This window comes from Zalophus californianus, chromosome X (genome assembly GCF_009762305.2).
Source record: "Zalophus californianus isolate mZalCal1 chromosome X, mZalCal1.pri.v2, whole genome shotgun sequence".
Classification (NCBI taxonomy): Eukaryota; Metazoa; Chordata; class Mammalia; order Carnivora; family Otariidae; genus Zalophus; species Zalophus californianus.
In genome coordinates this window covers 125,316,496-125,327,110 of record NC_045612.1, presented here as the reverse complement: position 1 = coordinate 125,327,110, position 10,615 = coordinate 125,316,496, and positions in this window count along the sequence as shown.

Sequence of the window (10,615 nt, the reverse complement as noted above, 5' to 3'; positions counted from 1 at the left end):
TGAATGAGGAAATGCATGGTGTGGGGCGGCTGCTACTATCCAACCCCTCTGTCCACCCAAAAAACACAGATGTTCAGACTGGCCGGCTCTCCACAAATTATAACAGGAGTGAGACTGAGAACACTCCTTTGTAACCTAATTTTATCCCTCCAGAAACTGGACCTAGCCGTTAAAGGCCACACAAATCGCATCCCCCGTTCAGCAAAATGGAGCACTTTGCCATTTCCCGATGCCCTGCTGTGGGGTTGTTTTCCCCCCTGAATGAACCCAATAAGTTGTCAGAGCAAAATGTCCTATTTAAGTATGGGAGCACATCTGTTTCAATTTCCTACTTTTGATCTATTTTCGTAGTACCCTCATTGTGTCACAAGAGAGCACTGAGGTATCCAAGACAAATAAAAATGTTACCCAATGATCTTGCATTAAAAAAATAAACTTCAGAATTCTAAAATTTTGAGGTTTATCATGGGTACGCTCTCTCTCTAAATATTATACAATCTATATCTTGACAATCTGTATCCTTCTAATGGATAATATACTTCTTGACGGTAGTCTATGTCAAAATTTTTTAACCTAACCACTTTGATTAAACCATCACAAACATTTAACATAATTTGTTGAGCAAATGAGTGATTTAATCGCCCTATTGGGTTGTTAATGTTCATCTTTCCCCCCTCTTCCATGGACTTTATTTATTTATTTAGTACCTTTATTCGGAAATAGGGTGACCAATGTATTCTGGTTTGATTAAAACATCACAAACATTTAACATAATTTGTTGAGAAAATGAATGATTTTATCGCCCTATTGGGTTGTTAATGTCAATCTTTTCCCCGTCTTCCACGGACACATGTATCTTTATTTGGAAATAGGGTGACCGAAGTATTCTGGTTTGCCGAGGACTTTCGAGGTTTAGCATGCAAAGTCCCACGTCCAAGGAACTGTATCGGGAGACCTAGATGGTTGCTCAGACTATTTGGAAAGATTATACTTTTTCCCTTTTCACATTCCTTCTCCTAAGTTATCGCTGGCTTGTTAATCCTTACGTTATAACCCTCTCTGTTCATGTTTCTGTGGGTCCAACTTGTGCTAGCTACAGAAATGAACCTTGTGTTTTCTCTCACCGACCCAGAGCCCCCACTCGTGGTGTAGGCATCTACCTGAAGTTACCATGTCCTCTAGAGGAAAGTGTGTCAATTAGAGGGACAGGGGAAAAATACAGACAGTCTCAGTCCTAATTCACAGATAGAGAGTATGAAACAGATGCACATTTATCGGGTTTGCTGTTGACAAATAAGGTAGGGGTCTCCATTTTCCTAAGTGTCTATCAGTGTCCGACATCATCTGCCACAGATGTATATGCCTGGTGATGGAAGTCTGGAGAAAGATTCTGCATGACTTTCCTCATGCTGCTAGAAAAATTGCCACAGACTCAGTGGCTTAAGACAACGCACATTTGTTATTACACCGTTCTAGAAGTCAGAGGTCAGAAACAGGTCTGTCTCACTGGAGTGCACTCCCTGCTGCAGGCTGTAGGGTAGAATCTGTTCCTTTGTTTTTTCCAGCTTCTAGAAGCTTCCTACGTTCTTTGGTTCATGGCCCCTCAAAGCCAGCAGCATGGCACCCTCACATGACCACTGTCTTGTCTCCTTCTCTGAGACGCCGTGCTCCTGTTATAATGGCATTTTGAGTGCATCGGCACCACTCAGATAAGCCAGGATCTCTCCCCATCTCAGGATCCATCACTTAGTCATGTCTGCATAGTCCCTTTTGCCTTATAAAGTAACATAGTCACGGGCTCGGGGATTAGGGCATGGACATCTTTGGGGTGGGGGTCGATTATTCAGATTCCCTTGGTCTTTGGTCAAGTGTTTTGTGCACCAGAGAAGCCAAGATCATGTCAGGTCTGAAAGCATCATCTGAACCACCACAACAGAGCTAATGCTTGGTCAGCGTTTAGCTCCCACTCCTGTCACAGGCTCCTTTCTTCCAGTTCTGTGCCAAAGCTGACACTCATTTTTTTAAAATTGAGATATAATTGACATATTACATTGTATTAGTTTCAGGTGTACAACATAATGATTCAATGCATGTATATATTGCAAACTGATTACTATAATAAATTTAGTGAACATCCCTCCCCATACATAGTTATGATTTTTTTAACTGTGGTCACCATGCTAAACATTCATCTCCGGGATTTATTTATTTTATGACTGTAAGTCTCAACCCTTTGACTCCCTTCATCCATTTTACCACTCCCTGCCTGCACCTCCGGTAACCACCAATCTTTTCTCCATTACTATGAGTTCGGCTTTTTTTTTTTTTAGGATCCACATATAAGTGAGATCATATAGCATTTGACTTTCTCTGTCTGACTTATTTCTGCTAGCCTACTGAGCTCAAGGTCCATCCATGTTGTCACACATGGCAGGATTTCCTTCTTTTTTATGGCTGAACAGTATTTCTGTATATATGTATATATTTTCTGCATCCATTCTTTTTTTTTTTTAAAGATTTTATTTATTTATTTGAGAGAGAGAGAGAGAAACAGCACGAGAGGGGAGAAGGTCAGAGGGAGAAGCAGGCTCCCCGCCGAGCAGGGAGCCCGATGTGGGACTCGATCCCGGGACTCTGGGATCATGACCTGAGCCGAAGGCAGTCGCTTAACCAACTGAGCCACCCAGGCGCCCCTCTGTATCCATTCTTTTATTCGTTGATGGAGAGTTAGGTTGTTTGCATGACTTGGCTCTTACAAATAATGCTGCCATCAACAGGGGTGTGCAGATATCTCTTCAAGATAGTGTTTCCATGTCCTTTGAATAAATATTGAGAAGTGGAACTGCTAGATTATAAGACAATTCTATTTTTAATTGTTTGAGGAACCTCCATACTGTTTTCCAGAGTGGCTGCACCAGTTTGCATTCCCACCGACAGTGCAGGAGGGTTCCCTTTTCCCCACATCCTCACCAACACCTGTTGTTTCTTGTGTTGGTTTTAGCCATTCTGACAGGTGTGAGGTGATATCTCATTGTGGTTTTGATTTGCATTTCCCTGATGATGAGTGATACTGAGTGCTTTTCACATGTCTGTTAGCCATCTGGATGTCTTCTTTGGAAAAATGTCTATTCAGATCCTTTGACACTCATTCTTAACTGACTTATTAGCTCTTCAGGCTAAGTCAACAGAAGATGAAACCCATTGTTTTATTGGGCTAAAATGCCTCATCTTGCTAAAAGGAGTATCTACCAGTGACCAAAGTTTTTCCTCTAACTGAAAGAATATATTCCCAAACCAAATATTTTAGCTTTTCATCTGATGTTCACTTAGCTATTTTCCCAAGGTGAGATGCTATTTATATAGCCCCTACTCATCTTAAGCTACTTTTCCTGATGTTGCTAAAGAAAAGGAAAAAGTCTCCTGTATCAGCAGAAGAATGCAAATATTAGCATGCTGCTGATATTCAACCATTTTCTGACCTAAAAAATAGCAATTTCATATATAGTTCAACCTAGAAATAATTCATTTACTGAGAACTTGCTGTTTATGTGAGAATGCAAGGTTCTGAACTGAGGGAGATGAATGATGGGTATTTTGGTTTCATTGTCTGAAGTGCTTTGTATTAAATTCGGGAAGTACTGATTCATTGATTTACTCATTCTTTCAATGAAGATTTATGAATATTCATTGTGTGTCCATAAATGCTCTGCATTGTGTGAGTACGGAACAAAAATCAAACAGTGTGGTCAGATTCTGGCATGTTGTGGAAGAGGTGGTTATCTCAGGAAAATTAGCACCATTCTCGACCTCTTTGGCACTGGTATTGGGAAGTTTTGATTATGGTCTCAGTATTTTAAGAGCTCATAGAAGATACTACCTGGTTTGTTTTTAATTTTCACTAGGGATGCAAAGGTTAGTACAGCATGTAAGAAGCCAGGGTAGGACATAAAGAACTTCCTAACAAAAAAGCACGCTCTTCTCTGAAAACACCTAAGATGTCTATGTTCCAGGAGAGGGTTAATCTCTGTATGGATCATTTCCGAGCAAAGAGAGAGACAACAACATCTTAGGGTTTTTTTTTGTTGAGTTCCGTGATTCTCCTCCAGTGCATCACATTTTCGCTCCCCCATTCCCGTGGGGGAAAATAAAGATATGGAATAAAACACTTTTACAACTTTGATTAACTTTACACAGAAGGACGAGATCATGTATTTGGAAGGTGAACTTGGGATTTGTAAAATGATGAGTATATTTAGTAGCACCATAAAGAATAATGACCCTGCTACGGAAAATGGTTAAGGGATGGCATAATGTCTCCAACTCTTCATTTTCTGGGAAAAAAAGCCTTAATCATGATTATTATATTTTATAATGGGATTTAGTGGCTGCCTAACTGTGTTTTGATTTTCCAGGATTAGCGCTCAGTGCCATAATTGTAATTCCTTCTGATTGCAGACAGCACTGCGGTTACACAGCACTTGATTCCTCCTGAGTGCCAACCTCTGCATTCTTTTTGGGCTGATTGGAAGGTAATGAAGCAATCTATATTTAGGTATTTTGCAGAGGTTTTTATTTTTGGCTAAATGTTAAGTATACATTTTCCTGTAGTAAATGCTGCTAACAGCAAAGGAGTAAAATGGATTTTCTGGAGAAAATAATTGAAACCTGACTTGATTTTAACCGGTGTCATCTCATCTCCATTGCCTGACTTACTTTAGATGCTGATGAAGGATGAATTGAGAGATGGACTGTATTTGTCATGTCTATTCAAATGCCGTCAAATATTTGATGTGGAGTACAGTAAATATCTTTTTTTTTAAAGATTTTATTTATTCATTTGAGACACAGAGATACAGAGAGAGAGTCAGAGAGAGCATGAGCAGGGAGAGAGGCAGAGGGAGAGGGAGAAGCAGGCTCCCCGCTGAGCTGGAGCCCGATGTGGGCCCGGATCCCAGGACCCCGAGATCAGGACCTGAGCCGAAGGCAGACGCTTAACCATCTGAGCCACCCAGGCGCCCTGGGGTACAGTAAATATCTTAAGAGGAGTCTCCATTGACACTTCAGGCAGTAGAAATTTCTATACAAATAGAAGCCACATTGGAAGCACAGGCAACCCAACATCTTAACATACCAAATGGGTGACCCTGATATGGCTGGTATATGGGGCCATATGCAATGCAGACTTGCATACATCGAATCCCTGGCTCTAATCTATGTCCATAATGGAGTTCTCTCCTTTACATTCTCACTTAATTTCTGTGTTTGCCTTGTTCACTGTTCTGTTGGTTTATTGATATCTTGTCTCTCTCTCTATTTTTTAAAGATTTTATTTACTTCACAGAGAGAGACACAGCGAGAGGGAACACAAGCAGGGGGAGTGGGAGAGGGAGAAGCAGGCTTCCCAATCCCAGGACCCTGAGATCATGACCTGAGCCGAAGGCAGACACTTAAGGACTGAGACACCCAGGTGCCCTCTATATATTTTATGTGTCTTTCTAAGCCATCTTAAAAAGCTTGTGGAAAAATACAGAAGATGGCAAGATGGAAAGATGGATGGATGGATGGATGGATGGATGGATGGATGGATGGATGGAGGGATGGATGGAAGAATGGATGGATGGAGGGAGGAATGGATGGATGGATGAAGGGACGGATGGATGGAGGGATGGATGGATGGATGGATGGATGGACGGATGGATGGATAATGGATGGATGGATGGATGGATGGATGGACGGATGGATGGGTGGATGGATGGATGGATGGATGGACGGATGGATGGATAAATGGATAGATGGAAGGATGGATAAATGGATGGATGGATGGACGGATGGATGGATAAATGGATAGATGGAAGGATGGATAAATGGATGGATGGATGGAGAGATGTATGAATGGATGGATAAGTGGGTGGATAAATGTATGTATGAATGAATGGATAAAAAACCTGAAAGAACACATACTTAAGTCAGCAAATCTTTTGATTCAATGCTGTGTTCTACTGCATGATCATTTCTCCACTCCTTTTTTCCCTCCCCCTCACCATTAATATTACATTACTTTGGCTCTTTATTCCTGAGGTTTTGAATCAATTCTCATTCTTCAACTGTCCTTTCTCTGAGAAAGTCTTCTTTTTCATGCCCTCCTCTCTCTTTCCAGAATTTAGATATCCCCCTTTTTTCTATGCCCCAATCATCATGAACATAGCTGTCTTATAGCACATATCATACCCTTGGTGATCTGTCTCCTTTAACAAACAGCACAGGCTCTTGGTTTTGTTTTATTTTGGCATTTCCAGTGCTAGACACGGTGTTCTGCATGTTGCAATAATAGAATGTCAGCATTTACTGAGTTTGCACTGTCTACTAAATCTCTCCTATGTTATTTCATGTGTATTGTGTCATTTAATCTCCACAACAATTATAAGTGGGAGGTCTTACCGTTGTTCTAATTTTACAGTTAAGAAAGCTAAGGTTCAGAGGGGTTTAGTGACTTGCCTAAGATCTCGAAACTATTAAGTGGTAGGATAGATATAGACTCTGACTGCCTGACTCTACAGCACGCTTTCTTCCTGGGGTCAACACCACTCCAAATGGGGCGAAAATTGGTTCTTGGGAGACGGAAAAAAATCCTACTCATTTTATGAATAGAGTCCAGAAATACAGTACAGATAAGTCATATATTTGTTAAACTCTCACGGGAGGATGGATTAAGAAACAAATGTGTGAAAAAGCATCTTCGTGAGCAATAATGAACAAAATTGAGAAACACCAGGTTACTTCCACAGCTGTATTTCATGGCCTCTTACTGGAGTATGAGGAAATGGGTAAATGGATGCACAAGGGAGTACAACTTTAGGAATTTGTTCCTCTTCTTAACGAGCGTAGTGAGCAAACACAGGTGGTCCCAAATGACCCCCACCTCTTGGTCTATGCTCCTATTTCATCCCTTCCTTTGAGTGTGGACTGCCCTAGTGACTTGATTCTAACCAATGGAATAAAGCAAAGATGGTGAGAGGTCACTTCCATGATTAGGTTACCTAAGACTCTGACTTCTGTCTTCCTAGCAGACTCTCTTTTATTGCCGTTGGATGAAATAAGCTGCTATATGGAGAGGTCCGCAAGACAGGAAACAGAGGGGCAGATCCAGGCAACAATCAGCAAATGACCGAAACTTTCTCTCCAATAATCTGTGGGGAACTGAATCCTGCTAACAATCACATGAGTTTGGAAGCAAATTGTTCTCCAGTCAAGCCTTGGGGTGAAACCCCCAGTCCTGGCTGATGTACTGATGGCAACCTTGTGAGACCCTGAAGCAGAAAACCCAGCCGAGCCACACCTGGAGTCCTGACTTCTGGGACCCATGCGATGATCAATGTGTGTGGTTTGAAGCTGATTATTTTGTGGTAATGTGTTACACAGCAATAGGTAACTGGCATGAGTTTAAAATCCTTGGCTTGGGGAATAAAAGGGAGACAGAGAGGCAAACCAAGAAACAGGCTCTTAACTATAGAGAACAGGCTGACGGTTATCAGAGGGGAGCTGGGTGGGGGATGGGTGAAACAGGTGCTGGGGAGGAAGGAGGGCACTTCTGATGAGCAATGAGTGGTGCATGGAAGTGTTGAATTAATATATTGTGCACCTGAAACTAATATTACACTGCATATTAACTGAGATTTGCATAAAATCTTTAAAAAAATAAATCTTTGGCTTAGAACCCCAAGACATCTACATAAATTAATAGGAAATTTTGTTAGTCTGTTTTCATATCACATGACAACAGCTCCATGGATTTGAGTCAGATTTGAACATTATGTTTGCAGATGATTTGACTTACAAGTGTCAGGTGACCACAAAGTTGACTTGTTGCAAAGCTGGGGCACACCATTTCAGCATCAGCCTCTGGAAGAAGGGTTGAGTTGCTTGGTGTGTACAAGATATACTTACAACTCCATGAGAGATTTATTTACTTAACGATGGTAGTCTGCTAGATAAAATGGTGTATTATTTGGGTGACCAGTATCCTTGGTTGGATGCTGGTCATCCCTCTGCCCAGGAATTTATGGATATAAGGACTTACAATGCATAGTCACCCATGGATTTAAAATCGTTTGTTACACACACAGGAAATAACAAAAGAATTTCCCAAGGAGAAGGGCTCAGGTTCAGTCTGGTGTAAAACGAGACATGGGTGGGGGCTGTAGGGGGAGGTTAGAGACTGGGTTTTATTGTGGTTGGGGACAGGACCAGGGTGAGGTTTTCTGTATGTACAAGTTAGGATTTTTGCGGCTTGAACTTCACTCACCACCCTCAAGGGAAGTAGCTCATGGTCTTTTTTTTTTTTTTTTTAATAAGTTTGTCCAGCTGTGAGACTAAAGGGAAAGGGGAAAGAGGGGGAAGTCAAAAATCTGTCAGTTGTCAAACATCGAAAATGGAGTTGGATCCCCAAATAAGCCAAAGCAATCCTGAGAAAGGAGAACAAAGCTGGAGGTCTCACAATCCCAGATTTCAAGCTATATTACAGAGCTGCAGTCATCAAAACAGTATGGTACTGGTACAAAATAGACAATAGATCAGTGGAAGAGAACAGAGAGGCCAGAAATCCACCCCATTATATGGTCAGTTAATTTATGACCCAGGAGGCAAGAATATTCAATGGGAAGAAGACAGTCTCTTTAAGAAATGGTGGTGGGAAAACTGGGCAATGCAAAAGAATGAACAGGACCACTTTCTCACACCATACACAAAAATAAACTCAAAATGCATTGAAGACCTAAATGTGAGACCTGAAACCATAAAAATCCTAGAAGAGAGCACAGGCACTGTCCATAGCAACTTCTTTCTAGATATGTCTCCTGAGGCAAGGGAAACAAAAGCAAAAATAAACTCTTGGGACTACAACAAAATAACAAGCTTTTGCACAGCAAGGGAAACAATCAACAAAATAAAAAGATAACCTATTGAATGGGAGAAGATATTTGCAGTGATATATCCAATAAGGGGTCAATATGCAAAATACACAAAGAACTTATACAACTCAACACCAGAAAAACTAAGAATTTAATTAAAAAAATGGGCAGAGGACCTGAATAGACATTTTCCCAAAGATGTACAGATGGCAGACACACAGATAAAAAGATGCTGAATACCACTCATCATCAGGGAAATGCAAATGAAACCACAGTGAGATATCACCTCCCACCTGTCAGAATGGCTAAATTTACAATACAGGAAGCGATAGGTGTTGGCAAGGATGTGGAGAAAAAGGAAACCTTGTGCACTGTTGGTGGGAATGCAAACGGGTGCAGCCACTCTGGAAAATAGTATGGAGGTTCTCGAAAGGTTAAAAATGGAACTACCATAGAACCAGTAATTTTGCCACTGGAAATTTACCCAGAGAAGTCAAAAACATTAATTTGAAAAGACATATGCACCCTTATGTTTACTGCAGCATTATTTATAATAGCCAGAATGAATGTGGAAGCAGCCCAAGCGTCCATGCATAGAGGAATGGGTAAAGAAGTGGTAAGGTATGTGTGTTTATATTATAGGTAGATCTACAGCTATATAGAGATATGGGGATATGGAGACATATATAGAGATAGGTATCTATAGACATAGATCTATAGATCTATAGAGATAAAGATACATAGAGATAGATATCAGAATATTACTGAGCCATAAAAAAGGACGAGATCTTGCCATTTGTGACACCCTGGATGAACCTAGAGGGTATTATGCTAAGTGCAGTAAGTCAGACGGAGAAAGACAAATACAATTTCACTCATATGTGGAATCTAAAACACGAATAAACAAAAAGCAGATTCAGGCCTACAAATGCAGAGAACAAATGGATGGTTTCCAGAGGGGAGGGGAGTGGGAGGAGGAAGAAAATGGAGAAGGGGAGTGGGAGATACAGGCTTCCAGTTGTGGAGTGAATAAGTAACAGGATGAAAGGCACAGCATAGGGAACACATCAATAATATTATAGTGGTGTTGTCTGGTGACAGATGGTGACTACAGTTGTGGTGAGCATAGCATAACGTATATAGAAGACAAATCACTCTGTTGTACACCGGAAACGAATGTAACATTGTGTGTCAATTATACAAAAAAAAAAAAATAATGGAGTCAGATATCTGATCCTAGAAAACTCTTAGTCACCCCTGAAGACCCAGTTCAAATGTTCCCTTCCCTGATGCACCCAACTGGAAACTGAACTGATGGGAGTCATTCTCTTCCCTTCACTCCTGCGATCTTTATAAAAGTACCTACCTTGTTGTATTTTTTAAAAAAAGGAGAAGATTCAGGGTGCCTGGGTGGCTCAGTCAGTTAAGTGTCTGCTTTTGGCTTGGCTTATGAACCCGGGGTTCTGGGATCGAGTCTTGCACTGGGCTCCTTGCTCAGCGGGGAGCCTGCTTCTCCCTATCCCTCTGCTGCTCCCCATGCTTGTGCTCTCTCTCAGTCTCTCTATCTCAAATAAATAAATAAAATCGTTAAAAAAGGAAAAGATTCAGACCCTTGATTCCAGCGGTCCCCCTAGTGACGGGATATGTTAAAACCACAGATTCCAGGTGGTATGACCGACTGATAGGGAATAAGTGAGATGATCAAGTGT